Source organism: Gracilinanus agilis, chromosome 4 (assembly GCF_016433145.1).
Source record: "Gracilinanus agilis isolate LMUSP501 chromosome 4, AgileGrace, whole genome shotgun sequence".
NCBI classification, from domain to species: domain Eukaryota; kingdom Metazoa; phylum Chordata; class Mammalia; order Didelphimorphia; family Didelphidae; genus Gracilinanus; species Gracilinanus agilis.
The window spans coordinates 98,799,031-98,811,080 of NC_058133.1; positions in this window are offsets into that span (position 1 = coordinate 98,799,031).

Below are 12,050 nucleotides of genomic sequence, written 5' to 3' on the forward strand. Positions count from 1 at the left end.
AAGATTGGTAAGGGTAGGCAATGGGGGTCAAGTGACTTGCCCAGGGTCACACAGCTGGGAAGTGTCTGAGGCCGGATTTGAACCTAGGACCTCCTGTCTCTAGGCCTGGCTCTCAATCCACAGAGCTACCCAGCTGCCCCCCTTGTGTCAAAAATTTAATGAAAACAATCTTCAGCTTCAAGGTGATGAAGTGAATTTAATAAAAACAAAATCTGTTACTTCTGCATTTGTGACAAAACTTCTTCTGTACAAACAAAACTTTGGATGAGGAGAATTCAGCCAGTTCCCAAATTTATCAGGAGCAGAAAATAAAGATGAAGACATACTTTCTTATTGTGAGTACTTGGATGCTCTCCATTCAGATTTTAATCAGTGATTTGATGATATTTTGAAAATGAATATACCTGATTGGATTTTGGATTGTTTTTCAAGTGCAAACACTGAAGCATCTCCACAGTTACAAGAAGAACTGATGGAAGTAACTACAAATGATGAATTGAAATTTAAATTCAAAAGCAGCTACCAATAGTTCTGGCTACAAAAGGAGATCCCTATGGCTTATCCTGAAATATGGGCTGTAATTCAAAAGTTCTTAATTGCATTTCCTTCATCATATTTAGTGGAATGTGGATTCAGTGTGGTAACCAATTTATTAACAAAAAAAGAAACTAATTGCAAATAGTCAATCATGGTGATTTAAGATTACTGCTGACGAAAATAGAGCCGAGGATTACTAAATTGGTAGCAGCACACCAGGCTCATCCTTCTCATTAAGATGATGTCAAATGTTTTAACTTTTTTTGGTATTACATTCTATTCTGAGTTCAATAAATAGTTTCATAATTTCAAAGTTCAATGTTTCTAATTTACACCTTTCTTTACTGTATTTTATGAAAAAGGTAGAAACATTAATACATATATCTTTTCTATTAATTGCTATTAAAATAAAAAAAAATAATTTCCAGGGAGCGCTAAGTAATGTTTTTTGCTGGAAAGCGGGCAGTAGGCCAAAAAAGTTTGGGAACCACTGCTCTAGATCTTTTGAAATTATGTGACTATTAATGCACACACAGGTTGGATATTGGTCATCCCTTTACTCTGATATGCTATCTGTAGGATGCAAGTTCCTTGAGGGCTAGGACAGTTTATTTTCTTTGTAGTCTCAACTCCTGGCACAGAGAAGGCACTTAATACATGCTTGTTGATAATGAAAACACATGATAATTACTTAATAAATGACCATTTACTAATTACCTAATTGACTGAGGGTAAAGGTAAGTGGGGAGAGGTGAACATGGGAAGAGAACATTAAATAATACTTTTGTTTTATAATCACAGAAAATAAATATGTAAGAAAACAGTACATAGCTCCTCCATGAATGCAATGTCATTTACTAGCTCTAAAATGCCAGATTCACTTTGCCTGAACTGAAATTTCTAGTAAGTCTGCTGTTAGTTCAGACTGGCCATTGGGAAATACAAATTGTAACACCATATCAATACTTGAGTCCCCTGCATCTGGTCTGCCATGTATTCCCCTTTGAATGCAGCTGTTGCCAATGCAAGAGATACTAGCCCATGCATAATAGCCAACAGCTGAAACCCTAGCAGGAAATCAAGGGAAGTTAGGATGAGGCTAACCCAAGTACTCCATAGAGCAGGGGTTGGCAATGTATGGCTCTTGAGCCATATCTGGCTCTTTTGAGGGCCAGATATGGCTTTCTGCAGGAGCCATAAAGTCAATTTTTTTCAGGTGCTGTTACAGGAGCACGCACTGTTACAGGAGCGTGCACTGTGAGCACTGTACGGCTCTCACGAAATTACATTTTAAAAATTGTGGCGTTTATGGCTCTCATGGCCAAAAAGGTTGCCGACCCCTGCCATAGAGGGAAGTGAGTCTCAAGCAGGATAATGACCTACCTATGGTTAAATAGTTAATAATGTCAGTCCTGGTATTTAAGCCTGGATCTCTTCTTACTTCAAGTCCAGTGTTCTTTCTACTTTATCAGACTATCTTTCATTATGCCAATTCAATTCAACAACTCAAAACACAATTGTGGATTAAATTGTTCCTACTCTCTCTTCTTCATTGCCATTCCATATCCTGAGAAATATATCCAGAGCGAAAACATCAGCTTCCTAGTCTTTGACTTTAGTAGAGACAAAGGGACATGCTGTTTTAGGGAATGCTTGCCAAGAATGGGGGATTCCAGTAAGCTCCCTAGAGTTTCTTCTAGTAAGGTTCTGTGGACTGTCTATTTAGGATCCCCTCAGTGACTTGGGCTTAGGGCCAATATGATTGTGTTCTTCAGCCCATAGTTTTTCACTGTCCTTTGCCAGTTTTCTGACATGCTCATCAGGTTAAACCATTACCAGTTAGAAGTCATGCAACTGGGACTAACAGCCAATGAAAATGGGCTTTGGGAAAGTAGTGAAAGGAGGGAAATCCAGGGATGTAAAAAAGGTATGGTAAAAGCATTTTCCTTAGCCCCTTTTTTTCTATTCCTCATGCTATTTTCAGAAAGGCTAGGGTTGATCCAGTTTAATCCTGGATATTTTCCTCTGGTGAAAAGAATATCCTCAAAAATTATAACAGATATTTGTATATCTTCTGCACCCAGATTCATAATAAATAATTTCTAGGTGGGATCAAGTATAATCTCAGTGATAATGAAGTAAATTTTATCTAATTTGATCTTCTTTTCCCAAGTTAACTTCTTCCCTTGTATCTGCAACATGGAAAATGGCAGGGTGGAATTCCTGCAAGATACAGGGTCAAGCCTCACCCAGAATTCCAGGGGACCACCCCCTGGAGAACTCTGAGGTGAGGGAATAGTTTGAAAGCAGTTAAACAGTTGGTTCCTGGGGGTTGAGGTGAGCAGATCGCTCTGCTTGCTGTTCCCGGTTTTGGGATTGCTTTGGAGGCCATTTAGGGCAAGAACCATTTTGGTTCTGCTCAGCCTTTTGCCTGTTTAGCTGAACTAGACCTTTTTAGCAACAGCACAATTGTTATTTAGTTATTTAGATATTAGAAGTGATAATTATAGGCTCTGAGGGCAAGCTAGTTAAAAAGTCTGCCACTCCCTCTTGGGGGGGAAGGGGAAGTTTCTACCTAACAGTTCAGGGCTTCCCAGATCTTATCCAAATCCTTGAAACCCCTTCCCTTGGTACCTCTTCCTCTTTTATCAGTAAAACTTCATTCTTTGAGGTAGCTGTGCCTGGCTATTTATTTGGGAATACTCACTTCTTCCATAAAGCTTAGTTCCTTTTAGTTGCCAGCTCAACAAGTCAGATCCTTATTCTGTCCCTGATAGCTACAAGACATCAAGCTTCTCCTATCTTCCCTAGTCAAACATGTGGGGAAATAAGTTGAGAAAGTGAACATCTTGGGGGGATTAGTTTTATTCATCCAAGCCAGTGTATTGGATCATCCTCCATTTTCAACTGATTCCAACTGCTTGGTGGGAGGGGTGAGAGTAAGGAGTACTTACCCCTCTCTACTCACTCAAACCTGTGTGTGTGTGTAGGAGTGAGTCCTGCAGGTTTCTAGTTTCAGACCATCTCTTCAGCTTCCCAAATATCTCTGTTAAGATCAACATAACAGTCTCATTTACAGGTAATATTCCATTGTGATGTGATTTGTGGTGGTCTCTCCAGTTTTACCACTTCTAAAATGAGATGAAATTGGACTAAGTGATCTCTAATGACCCTCCCAATTTAAATGCTCTTACCTTAAAATTTTTGTTTTTAGTATTTTAAAGATTTAATCTAAAATTTTATTTTCTTTATATTCATCCTTTATATGTTAGTCAATTCAAGTAATTATTTTAGTTATCTGGGGAGCAGAGAAGGCAGAGTGCTAGACTGAAGTCCAGAAGTCTGAGTTTAAATCCTTCTTCACCTAGTAATGCTGTGAATATAGATAAGTCATGACCACAGTCAGGCTCAATTTCCTTATCTGTAAAATGAGGATAATAATTACATCTACTTCAAAAAATTGTATGAATCAAAAGAAATAACATGCAAGGCTTTGTGAACCTTAAAGCACTATGTAACTACTAGCTAGTATCAGCTGAGCACAAGCTGTGGCAGGTCTTATCCGAGCTAATACCTGGCATACTCCTATGATCAATGATAGTCATGTGGGGCCTGGAGGTTTTAGTTTTTAAGGCCTTTATTATTGCTATTCTCTCTAGTCTAGTTGGTCTCACTTATAAAAGCTATTTGATTTCGCTCCAAAATAATTTACATCACATTAAATAATTTTAGTCTTAGCTTTAATGTTTTTCATATTTCTTGACCAAATCATAGTTTGAGGGTCTAAGAGGTTTTGAAAAACCCTATTCCTCAAAATGTTCGCCATTCAAAGAAAATAATCCATACTTTTCATTGACAATTACTAGACTTTACTCTGAAATAAATTGGTTTAAGAATAATGGTCATTATTGACACGTAGCACTTTTATCTAAGGTATCTTGTTTTATCCTTACAGCAACTCTGCAAGGTAAGTGCTATTGATATTATTATCCCTACTTCACACATAAGGACAATGAGACCCAGAGAGAAAAAATGACTTGCCCAATGGGGAAGGGGCTGATATAGGTTTTCTTGACTATAAATCCAGCTCTTTGTTATTCCATGAGTTGCTCAATTTTATTTTATTTTTTTAGTCACATCCATTGTATAATTTTTGGTCATTTTCTTTTCCACAAAACCTGGTGAAGAACTTCATCTTTTGGTTGAATCCTGCAAGTCTGCAAATTTTTTTCGAAGCCTGTTCCTAAATCTCAGACTCTTGACTTTCTTTTCTTAGAATAGGAGATGTTCTGATATTGACCCTTCTGGCAATTGAGTGAAAGAGAGCCCACTGTTGAAAGATAGAGGCAAGAGGTCCACTGTTAGCCACCAAACCAAACAGAACATCAAAGGAACAAAACTAGCTTACTCCACTACTATGTACCCTTTGGGCAGTCAATAAATGCTGATTGACTGTTGACTGTTGCTGTCTTATAAGTGTATAGAAAAAGTCCTGGGGAAAAGTACTGTGAGAGGGACCAAAGAGAAGAACCCTGAACTTTGCAGAGAGTATCTTTAATAGTATGAGCATTTTCGAGCAGAGGGCACATGTGGATGGACCTTTCCCACTGCAGCTTTCCCAGAAGTGTTTTATGTTTGCCTCATTAGAGTGGAAGAAAGAGCACCAGATCTGGAGCTAGTTGATAGATTTTAGTCACTCTTCTTCTGAGTACTAGCCCAGCGACCCTGTTCTAGACCCATGACTGCTCTCAACCTGGGTTTTTCATCTGGAAAATGAGGATGCCAAATCCTACTACCTCATGTACTCAATGGAACTCTTGTGAGAATAAGTGAGATGCTGTATGTACAGACCCCACTTCGGTTCATTAAAAAAAGATTCAGTCATGTAAAAAATGATATTTTATATGTATTTCCTTCAGTGAAAAAGGATACTTATACATGATCCTTGAATATAAAATATGTAACCATTTCTGTGGCTTTTGTGAAGCAAATTGAGCTCTTTCTCCCTCTTTTAACATAAACGTTTAATTAATAGCTTTTATTTTCATATCAGTAATTTCCTGACAGACTTTCTACTCCTTGTCCCACACTGACTCTTTAACATGATGATCACTTCTCACATTGTTATTATTCTACATCCATATTCTCCCACCTCTCTTCCTAAAGATGCTTTTTATCATCTATTTTCTGGGACCAAGATTAATCATTTGGATTATTCAGAATTTGGTGTCCTTCCAATGCTCTTTTCATTAATATCATTGTAGTCATTGGATACGTTATTCTTTTGGTTCTGCTTACTTTGTTCTTTTTATTTTTAAATCATAAGTTTCCACCTGCATTTATACCCCAACAGTTCTTTCTCTGGAGGTTAATAGCATTCTTTTTCATAAGTCCTTCAGAATTTTCCTGGATCATTGTATTGCTGTTATGCTTACTTTATTCTACATTATTTCATACTAGTCTTTCCATGTTGTTATTTTCTTCTGAATTTTATAGCATAGTAATATTCTATTATACTTAAATAGAATATTTTATTTAGCCTTCCCCTAATCAATGTATCATTCATATTATTTCTAAATATTTTTGTTACCACGAAAAAATACTGCTATGATTTTGTTATATTGGTCTTGTCTTTCTACCTTTCACCTTCATTAGAGGTAAATGCTCCATAATAGGATCACTGAATTATAAGGTACAGACTATACTTTTCTATACCATATAATTTTTTTGTGAAATAAGAAAAAATTTGAAAAAGACTGAATAGCTTATCTCCCAGTCATCTATAGAATTTTGATTTTTGTTGTATTGATAATCAGTTTCAAAGTAAAATGAGTATTATTGTATGAGTGAAAGAAGAAAAAAAACCCTTTCACTAAACACTTAACTAAGTACCAGATATTGCTAAGTAAAGAAAATACAAATATAAAACTGATACAATTCCTGTCTTCCCCATTATAAAAAACAAAACAAAACAAAAACACCAATCCAATTAATTAATTTATTTAATAGTCTTAATTTTTTTGTTACAGATTCTTTTTTTTCCTCTCACCCCTCCCCCAGTTATTGAGAAGGCAAGTATAATTTCAGTTATACATGAAAAATCATACAAAACATATTTCCATATTAGCCATGTTGCAAAAAGCAAGAAAAACCAAGTAAAAAATTGTACTTCAGTCTGTATTCAGGGTTCATCAGTTCTCTCTCTGCAAGTGAAGACCGATTTTCATCAGGAGTCTTCAATTGTCTTGGATCATTATAGTGATCAGAGTAGCTAAATCTTTAGAAGGTGATCATCCTTACAACATTGTTGTTATTGTGTACAATGTTCTCCTTATTTTGCTCACTTCACTTTGCATCTGTTCATATAACACCAGAATTTTTTGGAAACCATCCTGTTCATCATTTCTTATGGCACAATAGTGTTCCATCACAAGCATATACTACAACTTGTTCAGCCATTTCCCAAATGATGTGCATCCCCTCAGTTTCTGGTTCTTTGCCACCACAAAAAGAGTTGCTATAAATATTTTTGTACATATAGGTCATTTCCCTTTTTCTTTGACCTATTTGGGATTTAAACCTAATAGTGGCATTATTGGTTTTGAGCAAAGTTCCAAATTGTTCTCCAGAGTGGCTGGACCAGTTCACAACTCCATCAAGAGTGGATTAGTGTCCTAGTTTTTCCACATGACCTCTAAGAGCATTTGTTGTTTTCTTCTCTGTTGTTGGAGTTGGTTTAATTTATATTTATCTAACTGATCGTGATTTAGGGCATTTTCCCATATGACTATAGGTAACTTTAATTTCTTTTTCTGAAAGCTGCTATTCATATTCTTTGATTAGCAATTGGGGATTGGTTCTTAGTTTTATAAATTTGACTCAGTTCCCTATATATTTGAAAAGTGAGACATTATCAGAGAAATTTGCTATAAATCCCTGTCTCCCCCACCCACCCCACTCCAAAGTTTTTTGCTTTCCTTCTGATCTTGGCTGCATTGGTCTTGTTTGTGCAAACCCTTTTAAATTTAATGTAATTAAAATTTAAATTTCATAAAAATTTTTTTGTAAAAATTTTTGTAAATTTTTTTATTTTTACAAAAATTTCAATTTTTGTAAAAATCCATTCTACTTCCTATAATCTCTCTATCATTTTCTTCATCATAAATATACCCTTATCTATAGAACTGAGAGATGAATTTTTTCATGCTCACTTAATTTGCTTGTGATATCCTTTATGTCTAATTCATTTATCCATTTTGACTTTATCTTGGTATATGTCATTGATCTAGATCTAATTTGTGTCAAACTGCTTTCCAGTTTTCCCTGCAATTATTTTCAGATAAAGAGTTAGTATTCCCAAGGCATAGATCTTTGGGTTTATCAAACACTAGATTATTATGATCATTTACTACTGTGTATTATATATCTAATCTATTCCACTGATCTATCACTCTATTTCTTGGCCATGTTGTGTGGAGATGCAAAGCATGGAATCCCTGCAAAGGTACAGGGAAAGCCTCACCCAGAATTCCAGGGGACCCCCATGGAGAACTTTGGGTGAGGGGCAGTTGAGAAGGGTTGAAGACAGTTATTTTGGTGGGATTGGATGTGAGCAGACACTCTGCTTGTTTCTCCTGACTTGAGATTTCTCCTGAGGTGGCCATTGTAGCATAAGCTAGTGATTTCTACTCATAGGATTAGCCTATTTTAGGGGGATCCCCTGGAATTCTGGGTGAGGCTCTCTCTGTATCTTTGCAGGGATTCCATGCTTTGCATCTCCACACAACAGCCAGTACTATATTGTTTTTATAATTGCTATTTTCTAATAGAGTTTGAAATCTGGAATTACCAGGCTATTTTCCTTCACATTTATTTCCTTGATACCCTTGAGATTCTGACTCTTTGTTCTTCCAAATGAATGATGTTATCATTTTTTTTAATTCTATAAAATAATTTTTGGTAGTTTGGTATGGCAACGAATAAGCAAATTAATTTAGATAGAATTATTATTTTTATAATATTGGCTTGGTCAACCCATGAGCAATTAATTTTTCAAATTGTTTATATCTGTCTTTATTTGTATGAAAAGTATTTTGTGATTGTGTTCATATAGTTCCAGGATTTGTCTTGACAGGTCTACTCCCAAGAATTTTATATTGTTTGCTGTCATTTTAAATGGAATTTCTTTTTCTGTCTCTTTCTTCTTGACTTTGTTGGTAATATGTAGAAATGCTGATAGTTTGCGTGGGTTTATCTTATATACTCTAACTTTGCTAACATTATTATTTCAAGTAGTTTTTTAGTTGATTTGCTAGGATTCTCTAGCTATACCACTATATTATCTGCAGTGATAGCTTTATTTCTTTATTGCTTGTTCTTGGTCCTTTGATTTCTTTTTCTTGTTTTATTGATATCACTAGCATTTCTAGTATAATATTTAATGATAGTGGTGGTAATGGACATTCTTGCTTCACTCTTAATCTTATTAGAAAGGCTTCTAGTTTACCTGCATTACGAATAATGCTTACTCTTAGTGTTTTAGATAAATACTACTTGTTATTTTCTTTTTTTTAAACCCTTAACTTCTGTGTATTGGCTCCTTGGTGGAAGAGTGGTAAGGGTGGGCAATGGGGGTCAAGTGACTTGCCCAGGGTCACACAACTGGGAAGTGTCTGAGGCCAGACCTGATCCTAGGACCTCCCATACTACTTGTTATTTTAAGGAAGCTTCATTGATTCATTCGTGTTCTAATATTTTTAATATGAATTGGTGTTATATTTTGTCAAAAACTTTTTCTACATCTATTAAGATAGTCATGTGATTTTTGTTGTTGTTGCTATTGATGTGGTTGGTTATACTTATAGTTTTCTTAATATAGAACCAACCCTGCCTTCCTGGTATAAATACTACCTGGTTATAATGTGTGATCTTTGTCATATATTGCTAGAGTGTCTTTGCTATTATTTTACATAAATATGTTAGGGAAATTGGTCTATAGTTTGTTTTCTGTTCTTGCTCTTCCTGATTTTCATGTCAAAACCATATTTGGAGGTGGGGGGGTGCAGCTGGGTGGCTTAGTGGGTTGAGAGCCAGGCCTAGAGATGGGAGGTCCTAGGTTCAAATCTGGCCTCAGACCTTCCTAGCTGTGTGACCCTGGGCAAGTCATTAACCCCCATTGCCTACCCTTACCATTCTTCTGCCTTGGAGCCAGGATTCACTCTAAGACAGAAGGTAAGGGTTAAAAAAAACCAAACAAACAAACAAAAAACATATTTGGTAAGAAGGAATTTTATAGGACTGCCTTAACAATTTTTCCAAGTAGTTTTTATAGTATTGGAATTAATTAATTGTTCTTTAAATGTCTAGTAGAAGCCCTTGTTAATCGATTTCGTCCTGGGAGTTGTTTCTGAGGGAGCTCATTGATAATTTGTTAATTTATTTTTTCTAAAATATTGCTATTCAGCTATTCTATTTCCCCTTCTGTTAACCTAGGCAACTTATATTTTTGTAAATGTTCATCCGTTTCACTTAGATTGCCACATTTATTGGCATATAATTGAACTTAATTGCTTCTGATAATTGCTTTGATTTCATCTTCATTGGTGATGTATTCATTCTTTTTATTTTTTACACTGATCATTTGTATTTCTTTTTTTTTAATCCAACTAACTAACAGCTTATCTATTTTGATTTTTACAGCTAGAACCTAGTTTTATTTGTTGGTTCAATGACTCTTTTTTAATTTTAAACTTTATTAATCTCTCTTTTGATCTTCAGGATTTCTGTTTTGGCATTTAATTAGGGGTTTTAAAATAAGTTATTTTTCTCATTTTTGTAATTGTCCAGTTACATTAATCTACTCTTTCTCTCTTTTTTAATCAATGTGATCATTTAGAGATAGAAAATTTCCCCTAAGTACTGCTTTGGCTATATCCTACAAATTCTGGTGTATTGTCTCATACTCTTTAATGAATTGTTTCTATGGTTTGTTCTTTGACCCACTCATTCTTTAGGATTAGTTTATTTAATTTACAATTAATATTTAATCTGTACTTCCAATGTAAATATAATTTTTATTACATTATAGTCTAAAAAGGGTGAATTTGATATTTCTGCTGTATTTTTTGTGAAGTTTTTATGGCCTACTACATGGTCAATTTTTTGTGAAAGTGCAATGTATAGCTGAGATCATTTCTGTCTTTTAAGAGCTTACATTCTTTTCTTTTTTTAACCCTTATCTTCTGTCTTGGAACCAATACTATGTATGCAGTGTGAAAATAGATAATGGAGGGCACCAGGGATGTTACAATAAATCTAAATAGTTGTGGGTACACACACTGGGTTGTAGGAGAGACTGGACCAGGATGGGAAGACCAGAGTTCACTGGATTAACACAGGAATGGCAGTTGGTCTTAACTGTCACCCAGCTTTCCCTAGGCCAGAGTCTAGAAACAAGCAGGCAAGGTAAAAGGGTTTAACAGGTTTAATTATGTTTAACTAAAAGGTGGGAAAGGGATTTCTATACTTAAAATCTAAAGACAAAACCACAGGGCAAGGGGAGGACTTCTCTACTCTAATCTTAGTGATCTAGCAGGCAGAGCCCAAAGAAGCAGTAATGAAATCACTGGAAGCCTGCATCAAACCTGGTCCTGCCAGGCTTGATCAGCACAGCTAAGGGCTGAGGGTGGCTTTGGGGTTCCTCACAGTAATCCACCAATGATCTCTGGATGTCAAAAACCAAGGTATCCAAGTAGAGAGGGTGTGCTTGAGATGCTGTCCATCAGATCCCAAACTCCTCCTCTTCCCTTGGTGCTGCGCTGTAGGTCTTGTCCTCTTGCTGAAAAGCCACCACCACTCAGGATCCCAGGGAAATCAGGATGCAGGGTGTCCTTTACTCTGAGATCTCCCAGGGCTAACAACAGTTTGTGCCAACCCCTAATGGAGTCTCTCTCAGGGCACAAGCCACTTCTTCCTGCTCCTTCATTCCATCTTGGAATGTTCCAGCTCCTTCCTGCTAGGTACATCCTTAATCCTTAATTAATTACTACCTAATCTTCCTCATCATATTCTGTCTTTTATATTAGAGTTCATAGGCAGCTATCCAGCATTGTAGCTAGAGAGAATTGGACTGAGTCAAAAAGACCTGAGTTCAAAGCTTGCCTCAGACACTTTCTTCTGTCTGCTTCTGTTTCCTTATCTGTAAAATGGGAATAATAAGAACACGCAGCTAGGAAGTGTTGGAGACCAGATTTGAACCTACAACCTCCCATCTCTAGGCCTGGCTTTCAATCCAATAAGCCAACCAACTGCCCCCCATTCTAATGGGTAAAACAACATATATAGGAAAATGGTGGCCAAAGAAGGGAATTTTGGTTTAGGGATTGACATGAGTAGATAACTGGATGGGATGTACAATCTAATCCTTTTATGAAAAAGGGATGCTGCTTCTTCTCTTAACAAGTTTGGGCTAGAAGGATCATAATTTAATTACTTCATTTTTCCACTGGGAAAAC